Here is a 12771-nt window from a genome sequence, read left to right on the forward strand (position 1 = left end):
AATGTTAACATAATTTATGGATGATCCCTAATCTTCGCGCAGCATGATTGAGAAAGTTGGATCCTAATTTCGGGCGAGTAGGAGAAATTGTAGCCGTCGGGGTAGAGTCCCAGCTCGAATTAGGATAAACGGCACTATTGAGAATGTGGACTGTATAACTCTGGCATTAGCGAACATCTTTCAAAGTGATTTTTCGATGAAATAATATTGTTTCACTCTGGCTCACAAAATTGTAACCTAATTTTTACTATAGAACTTGTTATGAGGTACTAAAATAAAGATCTTCACCAAGTTTTACAATAATACAACCAGTAATTTTAATAATATAATCCATAGACACAAAAGTGCCTTTCTTCAAAGAATCACCCATATACATCAGATGTGAAAATATTTGGAATAAGGTCGATCTAATTTTCATCTAATGAATAAGAAGGAGTATTTGGTAGTGGTGCGGTTTCTTCTGACATTTGGCGTAAACCCGATCTTCTTTGATGGCGAGTGGTCGGCTCTCGTTGCAGACGCGGTTCTGTTTCTGTAAAAAAAATCAAATTTAGGAGTTTCTGGGGTTGGGAGGACCCAGAGCTGTCTTTCAGACGGAGGTCCTGACCGTCCTTCGCTGCACTAAAACACTATACTCAAACTCCAAAGATACAAGAAGTTCGGCAATCTAGAACTCCAAAGATACTAACGAAAAAAAGGCTCTCACTCCAGCGAAGTTTAGATTCAGGGGGTAATGTGTGAGAACGCAAACTGGCCTAATACGCGCAGGCGTACGTCGAATTTAAGGCAGCGCGCACTTGCGTGCGTCTGACTCTCAAATAGAGCAGAGGTAGAGGGGGCAACAATTTTGCTCGCCCCTTTTGAGTCACGACGCTCGTATCTGTGGAACACTCTTATCCTTGGAGATCGTATCTTTGGAATTCAAGTGTGTAAAACGAAAACACTGCTGGCAGGCAGATTGCGATCTGCTCGCACAGCTAAGCGACACTAATTATGGTAGGAAAATCAGACATAACATTAGGTCTGTGAATGTAAAATGGCAGTAGCTATTTCAAAACTTTCCGCAGAACCTGTATAGTCTTGTAATAATGGAACTTCCTACAGTGATACAAAGAAAATCATTTTTAATACTTTCAAGAACAAAGTTTATAAGTTTTTTAACGCTTTTATTGCAGCCTCCAATTCTAACCACAAATTTTGCCAACTGCTTAGGTCTAGGTGAATAATTTTAAAGCTACTCATCAAGTCTATTTGACTTGAAAATTCAAGAGTTCGGTTGAGATTTTTTCCTTCCTAGACTGCAAATTCTTTTTTAATTGTTATTTTAACTTTTTTTTTGAGAATTCTTCTTTTTAATTCGCAATTTTTTAAGTTATAAATTTCATCTTCCTTGAGCAAAAACGGAACTTTTTGGTTGAAACATTAATCAATTCAGGTTGAGGCTTTAACAGTTTCATTGAAAGTTCGCTGTTTTTTTTTAGAAAAGAAAATAAAAAATTTCAATCATTTGATAATTTAGTTAGAACATTATTATAATTACATTATTTCTTTTCAAAATAATTAATATGACATTTTTAATTAAATTAAATAATTAAAAATTATTTCCTTCTATTTTTGTTTTGGTTAATATTGTAGATAATACATTTTATTTTTGAAACCGTTTGTATTTAGTTTACTATGTAAAGAATATGTTCATTTGCCAGAAAATTAAACAAAGTAGGAATAATAATTCATCGTTTAAAATTGTTCCTATTTTAAAATCTATAAAAATGTACCCTTACCAGACGTAGATCTTGTAAATTTTAACAAAAATTCTAAAAAAAAAGTATGAAAATTACATTCAAGCGACTAAAATAGCATTTAGTTTGATAAACTTCAAGAGTTTACTTTTTTTAACTTTTTTTTATAGTTGAATATTAATATTTAGATTCGTCCCCCTTCCTGAAATCTTTAACATTATTTTCTCATTAGATATTTATCTCGTGTATTTGAATAAATTAAAAAATATATTTAGAAAAATGATATAATTAGGACGTGTGGACAAATAATAAATTTACGCCACTTACCTAATTTATATTTTGAATCTGACCCACTTTTGGCAGAGTGGTAGAACCTTGAAAAATATTAGCCCTGTGTTTTTCTATATCTGCCCTTACTGATTTTTAGGGGTAGAAAACACCCCTACCATACCATAAGCAGGCTAACCAATCTAGACCTGGGCAAAACGAGTTGAATCGTTTATTTTTCTCAAAATATTTAATTCTACTTCATAAAATTATTCATGTAATTACGTACCCCTAGACAACCTCTTTCAAATCCTACACCTAAATGGACGGCATTTTTTGATGACTTTGCAAACTTTTTTATAGGTTCCATACATCAAGCAAGTTGACACGTATGTCAGGATTTTTTTATTTTTTCTATATTTTCAAAAATATTATTTTCCGGGGATTTTTCCGCCATAAGAAACTTGTTTTCAAGTATCGTCAGTTCGAGAAAAATCTGGGACTCTGAACATTATTTTTCAATATTCCCGGTTGTTTCATCAGCAAACTTGGTAGCAATTCGTTTAACTATAGTATCGACTAAAAATGCCGAAAAAACCGAAAAATTTTAAAGAAACAAATATCCGAACGGATAAATGTTTCAATCCCTTCACTTTGACCCAAAAGGTTTCAAAACTAATAAAGAACAATGTGGATGTTAATGATCGAAAGCTTAAAAAGCAAGAGGTACGTTATAATATCGCGTATAAATGATTATTAGCATGATAAGTGTAAACGGTCATTATAAAATATAACATGTTACATTAAACCAAAAAATTACGTAGAAAAATATATTTATTCAATAATTAAGCTGCTGGATCGAAGAAAGGCACATAAACTCATTTCGCTAGGAGTGGGAAGGCCCCTGGAAGTTTTCTCAAACATTTTTGAATTTTAATTTTTAAAGACTATATGTAGATACAGAAATTCATTGCGCATCTTTTTCTCCCAAAGCAAAACATTGTAGCTTTTTTAGTTTTCTAATTAAAGCCGAAAAACTGGCATTTTTGTAAAAATTAATTTTGATTCGCTTTTCACTTCAACTCGTGCTCAGTCAGTCAGTTTTAAAGATTTTTCAATCAATTTTTTAGAGAATGTAGTTGGAAATATCCTTCGACTGATAGAGTAAAATCAATTCAAAAATGTATTTAAAAAAAATTCAGCAAAGAAAATTGTTGAAAATAGTACAAAGAAGTTTTCTGGAAAATTGTAGCCCAATCGAATTGATATTTAAGAAATTATTGACGTCTCAAGTCGATAGCGGCTAGTCGACTCTCACGCGGGCTGTAGCGAGAGTCTCAAGATCCGATTTATAATACAGTTCACAAGCGCAAAAAATTAAAACTAATCAAGTATAAAGAATAGCGGCTAGAGCAAGCTTTCAACGAATTAATAATCTAATTCGAACACCGAAAGAGTTGTATGAATGGGCAAATGTCATGCTCCCAAATATAAATTGTCATTTTGTGCGGAACGGAGAGTATGACAAGGAAAATAAGAAATTATCAACTCGTTTTGAAAAAGCGATAACAATCAAAGGAACTTTGAAGTACCACATTATGATTCTAGAAACAATTGACAAGGAATCCGATGACGTAGGTTTCAATTTTCTGTCGACAGAAAGCGTGTATAAAAATTGACTTTAAATATTAAAATTGTTTAAATTCGTTATTATTCAACAATATAAAATTTTACACATAAATTTTCTGGAAAGTTGACTAAATTGCGCGCGAAATGAAAAAAAAATCTTTATTCTTATGACAAATCGAAGCATAGATATCAGCATTCAAAGACAAGAGAATCTGCTGACTATGGCATTATTTATTCAACAATGTTTTTAAAAATATAGAAGAAAAAATCCTGGCATATGTGTCGGCTTATATTACATATAAAACACATAAAAAAGTTTTAAGAGATTAAAAATACCCCCGTCTTTTTTCGTCAAATCCGTACGATTTGTAAAGAATGTCCCATATTTGAAAACATAACCCCAATCGCCTAACCCCTGTAAAACCACCCCTACCAAACCACAAGCAGGCTAACCTACCCAACCGAACAACCTACCCACTTACCGATTAACTGCCCTTAATCCTAGAAACCACCCCTACTGAAATAAAAGCAGGCTAACTCCCCTAACCCTGGAAAAAGCGAGTTTAAAGGCTTATTTTTCTTAAACTAATTAAATTCCACATTATAAAGTAAATCACCGAATCATCTACCCCTAGATAACTTATTTCACTGAAATAATTCGTTTATGTTAAATATTTATTTTACTGACAATCAGTGAACCTGACCATTGTAAGTAGATTTTTATATAATTCATTAGCATTTTCCATTTCTGTGAAATGCCATCAAATATTTTTAAATGATTTATTAGGAATCTGATGTGAGAAATATAAGAAAGTGAACGCATGGGTAATTTGATTAGGTAGAAGTACATTATTTTAAGAAAAATGAACGATTCAGCTATCCCCAGGACTAGGTGGATTAGCCTGCTTGCAATTTGGTAAGGGTGGTTTCTACCCCTAAAATTCAGCTAAGGCATATATAAAAAAACACGGGTCTAATATTTTTCAATATTCTACCACTGTCCGGAGTTTCAATGAAATCGGTGAGTGACTGTTTGATAGGGTTACTTTTTAGTTGAAAAAGGGAGTGAGGATAACTGAGAGAGATCGAGAGACAGAGCAAGAGAGAGAGAGAGGGTTTAGAATTATATAGAATGAAATTTAGCAAATTAATTTGTTACGTGTTTATTTTCTTTTGATAACAAGAATTTGATTGATGCAGTGAAAGCATCCACTATTCTATATTGAAAAGGCAGTTTATAAAAAAAATTAAAGCTGAATTATTTAAGCTTGTAAAGAACTAAAAGTGGTTAAATAAGTTATTTTTTTGTACTTACTTGCGTTTCCTAAATTTCAAAAGTCTGTATTCTCCTACTGAGAGGTGAAATATTAGCTGGCTGCTATCATAAATTCTCAAATGATTCTTTTGATTTGTTGGTGGAATGTTCGGCTGATCTGCAAGGATCTTTGAAGCGGCGGGAATAGATAATTAGACTTATTGGATGGGAAGTCCTGCAGAAGAATCTTCAGGATTCATTTCATTCATCAGTACAATTTTTTGGCCATGTTTCTTCTCATAGTGTAGGAGAATGTTTAGGGTGATTTCGAACTCATTGAGATTCATAAATTGAAAAGGCCTAAGCACTGCGTAAAACCAAACTCGCATAATCTAAGAGACACTAAAGTAAAAACACGAAGCCACACACAAATTTCACAATATGCAAATTTGAGTGCTGACTGAATGTGAACACAAAATTAGACAGATTGATTCTGAAGACAGAAAACAAACTGACTCGAAGACGGAAATGCTTCACTGGGAATCGAATAACGAAATTCTGATTTTCGGTCAGAAGCTTTTCCATTAAGCTATTATAGAGATCAGAATAAGAACCTTCATTCACGGAAATAACGCTAATTTTTGGTTAGGCGCTAATGGTACAAGTAATTATTTCAAATGAATCTGTTATATCATCAGCGAATGGTACTTTACCGACAGTAGATAACCCTCCAAACCAAAAGGGCAGAAAATCCACAATATCGGTCAAGTTAAGAATCTTTAATAAGAGAACATGCTTAACATCTTAATCACAATAGACGGGATTTTTTTTTTAATTTTAAAATTAAAATTTTTTCTTGCAAAAAAGATCTTTCTCTTTCGCTCTACTGGGATTCGAACCACAGAACTTCTGATTTCCGGTCAGGTGCTTTTCCATTTAGATATTAGAGAGATCAGAATAAGAACCTTAATTAGAAAAAAATAACGCTAATTTGTAGCTAGTTGCTAATGGTATAAGTAATGATTTCAAATGAATCTGTTATATCAACAGCAAACGGTACTTTACCGTCAGTAGATAACCCTCCAAAGATTCATTTTAAAATTACAACTGTACTCTCTAAATCTGAAATAGTGGTTTTCACCATTTTGCAGTTTAAGAAAAGTGGGTCACTCTCAAATAGTAAAGTTCACTATTTTAATCAATGGTTTTAAGGTTTTATTAATTCAATTCGGAGACACTAAGAAGAAAATGAAAATCATTTTGTGCGGCTACCACGCAAAACTATTTTAAAATTTCGATTCGTAAACAAGATGGCCGGCCATAATTCGCGCATTTTGTAATATTTTGACAGTTTCCGACTAGAAAGTATATAATTTTCAAATTGTTTACAATAATTAAATTCCAAAGGTTCTGAATATTTCTCGGAATATTTGACGTTCTGCAGTTTTCAATAGTGAACCTGACAGTGATTTTTAATTTAACAGAAATCAAATTTTTGAAGAAAATAATCTATCCGGTGGTTTTAAATTTCAATTCATACTACATAATATGATCCTTGTCAATAATATATTTATCATCTTTAAAATTTACCAAACTTTAATTTTAAATTAGAGTTTCAATTACACAGGCCCACAAAAAAAGTTGTCTGTACGAGACAAAAGACTAGGCTACCCTTATGGATTTTAAGCCGCTGAATCCGAATATGGCCTCAAAATTTCTCCTACACATCTCAGTTTCCCCTAGATGCAACAAGTAGGGAAATATATAGGGATTTCTGGTCACACAAGCCATACAAAAAATTTCTCTGCACAAGACAAGTGACTAGACAACCCTTATGAATTTTGAGCCGCTGAATCCAAATCTGGCCTCAGAATTTCTCCTATACGTTTAAGTTACCTCTAGATAAAACAAGTAGGAAAAAGTTTATGGACTTCTGGTAACACAGGCCATACAAAAAATGTGTCTGCACAAGACAAGTGACTAGGCTACCCTTGTGGATTTTGAGCTGCTGAATCCAAATCTGGCTTTAGAATTGATCTTACGCTCCCCCTAGATAAATAAAGTAAAGAAAGCCCTAGGAACAGCTTGCAGCGTTATTTTGATAATACCAGTATACGCGAAAATAGGCACATCGATATTATATTCTTATGTGCAACTACTTTTATAAACCCAATTTGTACACAAAAATTTTACAGTGTACCTTCTATTTCCCCTAGCCTAAGTAATTCTAGGGAAATTGAGGGGCTTTCTCAGATTATATAGATTTACTCGGAAAAAAATAATAAAAAAATAATATCCTTTACAGTTTTGCGTGCGAACTCAGTCACTTTCCCCGTGCAGACAACTTTTTTTTTTGATGGGCCTGTGTGACCAAAAATTCCCTAGGCTTTTTCCTACATTTAGCATCAAGAGACAAATTGGAACAAACCTAAAAAATGTGGGGTTCATATTTAGATTTAGCACGAAAACCTGGAAAGTATATGGCCTGTTTGTTATTTTTTCCTGTACAAATCTATATAATATGAGCAAGATCTTCAATTTCCCTAGAATTATCCAAGCTAGGGGAAACGAAAAAAACACTATAGAATTTATGTGTACAAATTGAGTCTCTATAAGTCGCGACAATTAAGAATATAACATCCACCTGTCTATTTTCGTATATACTACTATTATTAAAATAACTTGCAAAATATCCCTAGCCCATAATTTCTCTAGAATATCCCAGAATATCCCTAGAATATTCCCAGATCTGCATCTAGGGGAAAACTGAGACGTGTACAAGAAGTTCTGAAGCCAAATTTGTATTCAGCTGTAATCGTGCAGGCAAATTTTTGTTGTGCTCTGTGTGACTAGAAAATCCCTAGGCCTTATACTAGTTTTTGGACCTAGGGAGAAAATGTTAAAAGCTCGAAAGTTTTAGTGGCCAAATTTGTATCGAGAGCGCAAAACTGCAGAGGAAATAGCATTTTTCTTATTTTTTGCTTCATAAGTCAGTATAACATGCGCAAGACATTCAATTTCCGTAGACTTACCCTAGCTAGGGGAAACGGTAAGCACACTGGGGAATTTTTGCGTATAAATTCCATCTTAGGAGTAGCAACAGATAACAATATGACACCAGTACGCTTATTTTTCTGTATACTGGTATTATCAAACTATTGTCCAGAATAGACCTAGTTTTGCTCCTATTTTCTACATCTAGGGGAAAACTGAGACATTTTAAATAAATTCTGAGGCCATATTCGGATTAAGCGGCTCAAAATCCATAAGGGTAGCCTAGTCACTTCTCTCGTGCAGACAAATTTTTTTGTGGGCCTGTATTATTATTATAAAACAGTTTAATCTCTAAAGATTTGAATCTAAAGTTTAATTTAAAGCATTTATGGTCAGTTTTGAATTTGATAATTTGAGATGGAAACATTGCTTCATTGTTAATGTTTTCCATTTAAAATTACTATTTATTTTAAAAGTTTATTTTAGAATACTCTAATTTATTTTTTCATTTCATAAAATGCTTGTCTAATTAGCTTGAATATTAAATTATAATTTTATCATGTAATAACAATTTCAAATTCTAGAATTTAAGCAGTATTTTTATGAAAACATTGAATACATTTTCTGTCAAAAATTGATCTTTTCAAACGATCATTATTTTTTTTTTAACTGAAAATTGAACTAATACAGTCTAGGTAGCAAATGTATCTGCTTTAGTTGAAACTTCAAGTATTTGGTTGGAAATTGATGTATTTTGTTAAGAACTCGTCTTTTTTGGTTGAAAATTTAACTGTTTTTGATTCAATGTAAAAGTATTTTTCAGTTAAAATATAAATTATTACATTTTTTGTTAAAATTTATTTTTTTTTAGGTCAAAAATTAAACTAACTTGATGAAAATTAGTTGTTATTTTTGTTTGAAATCAATTTTGTAACTGAAAATTTAACAATTTGATTGAAAATTCGACTTTTTAGATACAAACTTTTATATTTTTTATAATTTGGCTTTTTTGGAAAAAAAATATTTTTGGTTGAAAAATCCACTATATGGTAACAAATTGTGCATTAGGACAAAAATTTAACTGCTTTCTTGAAAAGTTTTTATTCTTTAGTTAAAAAAGTATATTTTTGCGTTAAAAATTCGTCTTTTTGGCTTGAAAGTTGTACAATTTGGTAGAAAATTCAACTGATGGGTCATTTTCAGTTCTTCAGTTTGAACCATTCAATTAAAAATTAATGTGATTTGTGCAAAACTCTTTTCTGTTAAACAATTTAACTTTTTGGTTCAAAATGAATTTGTTTTTTTTTAAGATTGATCTCGTTTTTTTTTTAATTAATCTTTTCCATTCTGTTCACATCCTTTTTTTAACCCCAAATCGTTTAACGTAATAATTCCTTAATAATAAGAATAAATAAATAATCAATAAACAATAATAATTACGTAACAATAATAACAATAACGTAATAATAATAATAACAATAATAATAATGCTTATGAAATGCGGGCGGTCAAAACTTTTGAACCTTAACAAAGGGGGTGCTTGCTTCAGAAATTCAGAATAAAAGATTTTGTAATTTATGGCCCCTTGCATCCCATGCATAAAGTATAAGACAAAAAAAAACATTTTTTGAAGCATATTTACCTGAATTTCAAAAAAATTCATTTTTGCTTTTTAATTTAAAAAATCAATAGATATAATTTATTTTCAATAAAACAAAACAACTTTTCAGCAATAGTAGTTTTCGATTTTTGAAAATCTGTTTTTTTTAAAGGTGTCATCTTTCAAATTAAAAATTTCAATTAGGGTATTTTTAAATTCTGTAAGCGGTTTTTCCTCATTTTAACACAATTCGCACTTTTCTCTTCTTTAATTTTAATACCACTGTGAGATTTAATTCACCTCGTCCCTCTTAAAACGAGATTACACTATTTTATGAAAAGAAAATCAAAATACACAAAAAGCTGAAATTCTCTCTGCAAGCCAGATACGCCGGACCCGGACCGTGTCATCTGTTCCATTAGTTTCACTATTTGAATCAGTAATTTTTCATTAATTGAGTGCTAGTGAAAATTTCACTATGAAAATAGTGAATTTCACTAATTGAAAAAGTGAAAGAAAGTGATTCTACTTTTTTAATAGTGAAATAGCTTTGACTAATTCAAATTACATAATATTAATATTTGTTCAAATACAAACGATAAACATCTGATGAGAATATCATTTTAAAGACTTCAGGAATGGAGACAATTTAGATACTGATACTTAACTAAAAAACAGTTTTAAAATAAAATCTTGAGATTTTTAATTGTTGAAAATGAAAAAATTCTTTTTTTCAAAAACGTAAAGTACGATTTTTTATTTGTTGGCTCGAAATAACAGGGTCACATCCACAAACTAAGTCTTAAAACTTAATATCTAAGTAACTAAAAAAGCTTCACAAAGATTACAGACAGATTTTGAATATTTGGAAAGATTTCAAAATATTTCGGAAAATTTCAGAAAATCTTGTGATGTGTTCAAGGCTTGCGGAATATTCGCGAAAGTTTGCAAATATTTTATTAAGATTTTAAGGATTTTAAAAGGTTTTAATAAATCTAAACAAGATTTTTGAAATATTCAAAACAATTTTTTTAAGGTCTTGAGTATTTCGAAGATTATACGAAAATTCAAAAGATTTCACAAGCTTATGTTTATCCAAAGTGAAAATATTTAGAAATAATTAAATCAAACATTTACCTTGGTGATATTGTTGATAAGTTGGAGTATTTGGTGGTGGTTCGGTTCCGGAAAAATGTAATTCCGGTTTTCTTTGTTGGCTATTGGACGGACCTGTTTGTTGATGCTGTCTCGCTTCTGTTAAAAATTTTAATTTATTAGAGTCTCGCAGAAATATTAAAAAATAGATTTATTTGAAATGCAACATTATTATTTTATTCCATTTATATTATGCTTATTTATTTTATTGTGATGTATATCGCTTGTAAATTTGTTGTAATTTACAAAAAAGTTATCCGATCTTTTTGTTTAAAAAAAATTATTTTGTTGGAGGTGGGGCAAGTAAAAGAAACCCCATAAGTGAAAAATTGGTTTTTCCAGTATTTGGGATTAATTATGATTTTTTTGCAGTTTTTTAAAATGCGAATTCTTATATACTACGTAAATTGCGACTTGATACTGATTATTAGATTTTTACCTAAATTGTTTAGTTCAGGGTGCGTTAATAGTTTACTGAAAGTAAAACTTATATTGTTTAAGCACTTTGTTATTATTGTTAATAATATTATTTTTTAATAAAGCTAAAAATGTTTAGTTTTTTCTTTTTAACTTTCTTTCTACTTCCCACTTGAATTGAGCAAATATTCAATTTAATATAGCAAAAATAATTATTCAAACAAGTTATAATGGTTGATATCCATCTTCTTTTATGTTAATACTAGATAATTCCTTCTTAAATATTTTTTTTATTTTTGTTCATATTTTAATTAGATTAAAGTAATAATTAATTTAAATTACCAAAACTATTTATTTTATGAATTTCTTATTATTTTTAATAATATTCTCTACGCTTAATAATAGAAAGCCGTGGTTTTTAAAATGTTTTAAATAATTTGTCTATTTTTCACTTGCAGCGACTTAATATTTATTTAAGTTGAGCAATTATGAATTTTTAAGAAAATTACTATTGTTAATAACTATCTTTGTCTTTATTAATCAGAGATATTTTCCGCTTTTTTCTAAAAATTTTATCTTTTTACAATTTATCTTTGAAAAATTTATTATTGTTTATAATTATCTTCTCCTAGAAGTTGCTAAAAAGTTGCAGCTTTTTCTGCAATATTTAACCTTGCTTTCCTTTTTCAGTTATAAATCATTTAATAATAAAACATTAGAGAAAAACACATTTTAAACAATCTCCTTCTTCTTTGTGAATACATTTCTATAAAAATGTTTGATTCCAAATTCATGTTTTCTTGTTGAGAAATCATATTTTAATAAAGAAAAAGTTTCTTTGGTCCTTGAAAGTGTTTCCTTTTTGGTAAAAAAGTGAAAAAATTGTTTATTTTATAAGTCAAAAATAAAGCTATCATCTAATATAATAGAAAAAAAATTTCTTTGGTAGAAAATTATTTTTTTATTGATAATGTAACCATTCCATGTTTGCTTAGAAATTAATATTTCAAAATGACAATTTTTATTTTTTGTTCTTTTCGTCTTAAAAATTCAAATATTTGATTAAGTTGTAATAATTTTGATATAAAAATTCCACCAATTGATGGAAAATTCATGTTTGTATCCTGAAAATTTAATTACTTGATTAGAAATTCAACTATGTTAAAAATTCATTCTTTTGGATTCGAATTATTTTTTTTATTGTAGAAAATCTCATCTATTCGATTTTTAAAGCAACAGGTTGTTTAAAAATTATGTCTTTTTTTAATTGAATTGAATATTTCATCTAAATTGATATTATTTAAAAGAATTTATAAACGTCAAATCCGTCGATTCAGAGTTACAAAACTCTTGAATTTTAACAAATATAATTATATATATATATATATATATTAAGTTAAGAATATATAGTTACATAAACTCAAATAATCAAGCGAAATCGGCAATAGAAAAAACCACAAATTCTAAATTTTTGAAAAAAATTGTTTCTAACAATATCAATTATTAACGTTTTATAGAAATTGTGACTAATAAACACGCTCAAAATAATTTAACGCATTCCCAGCTGTCTGAAACGTTCATAAGTTTTTAAACTTATCGAAATTTCCGAAATGTCTGACTTTTATCAAATGCTAAAAATTTCTGAAATTAACATAATATCTAAAAATTTAAATTATCTTACGGGGATTGTAAGCTTCGCGAGCTTCGTAAGCTGT

This window comes from Belonocnema kinseyi, chromosome 10, assembly GCF_010883055.1.
Source record: "Belonocnema kinseyi isolate 2016_QV_RU_SX_M_011 chromosome 10, B_treatae_v1, whole genome shotgun sequence".
NCBI lineage: Eukaryota > Metazoa > Arthropoda > Insecta > Hymenoptera > Cynipidae > Belonocnema > Belonocnema kinseyi.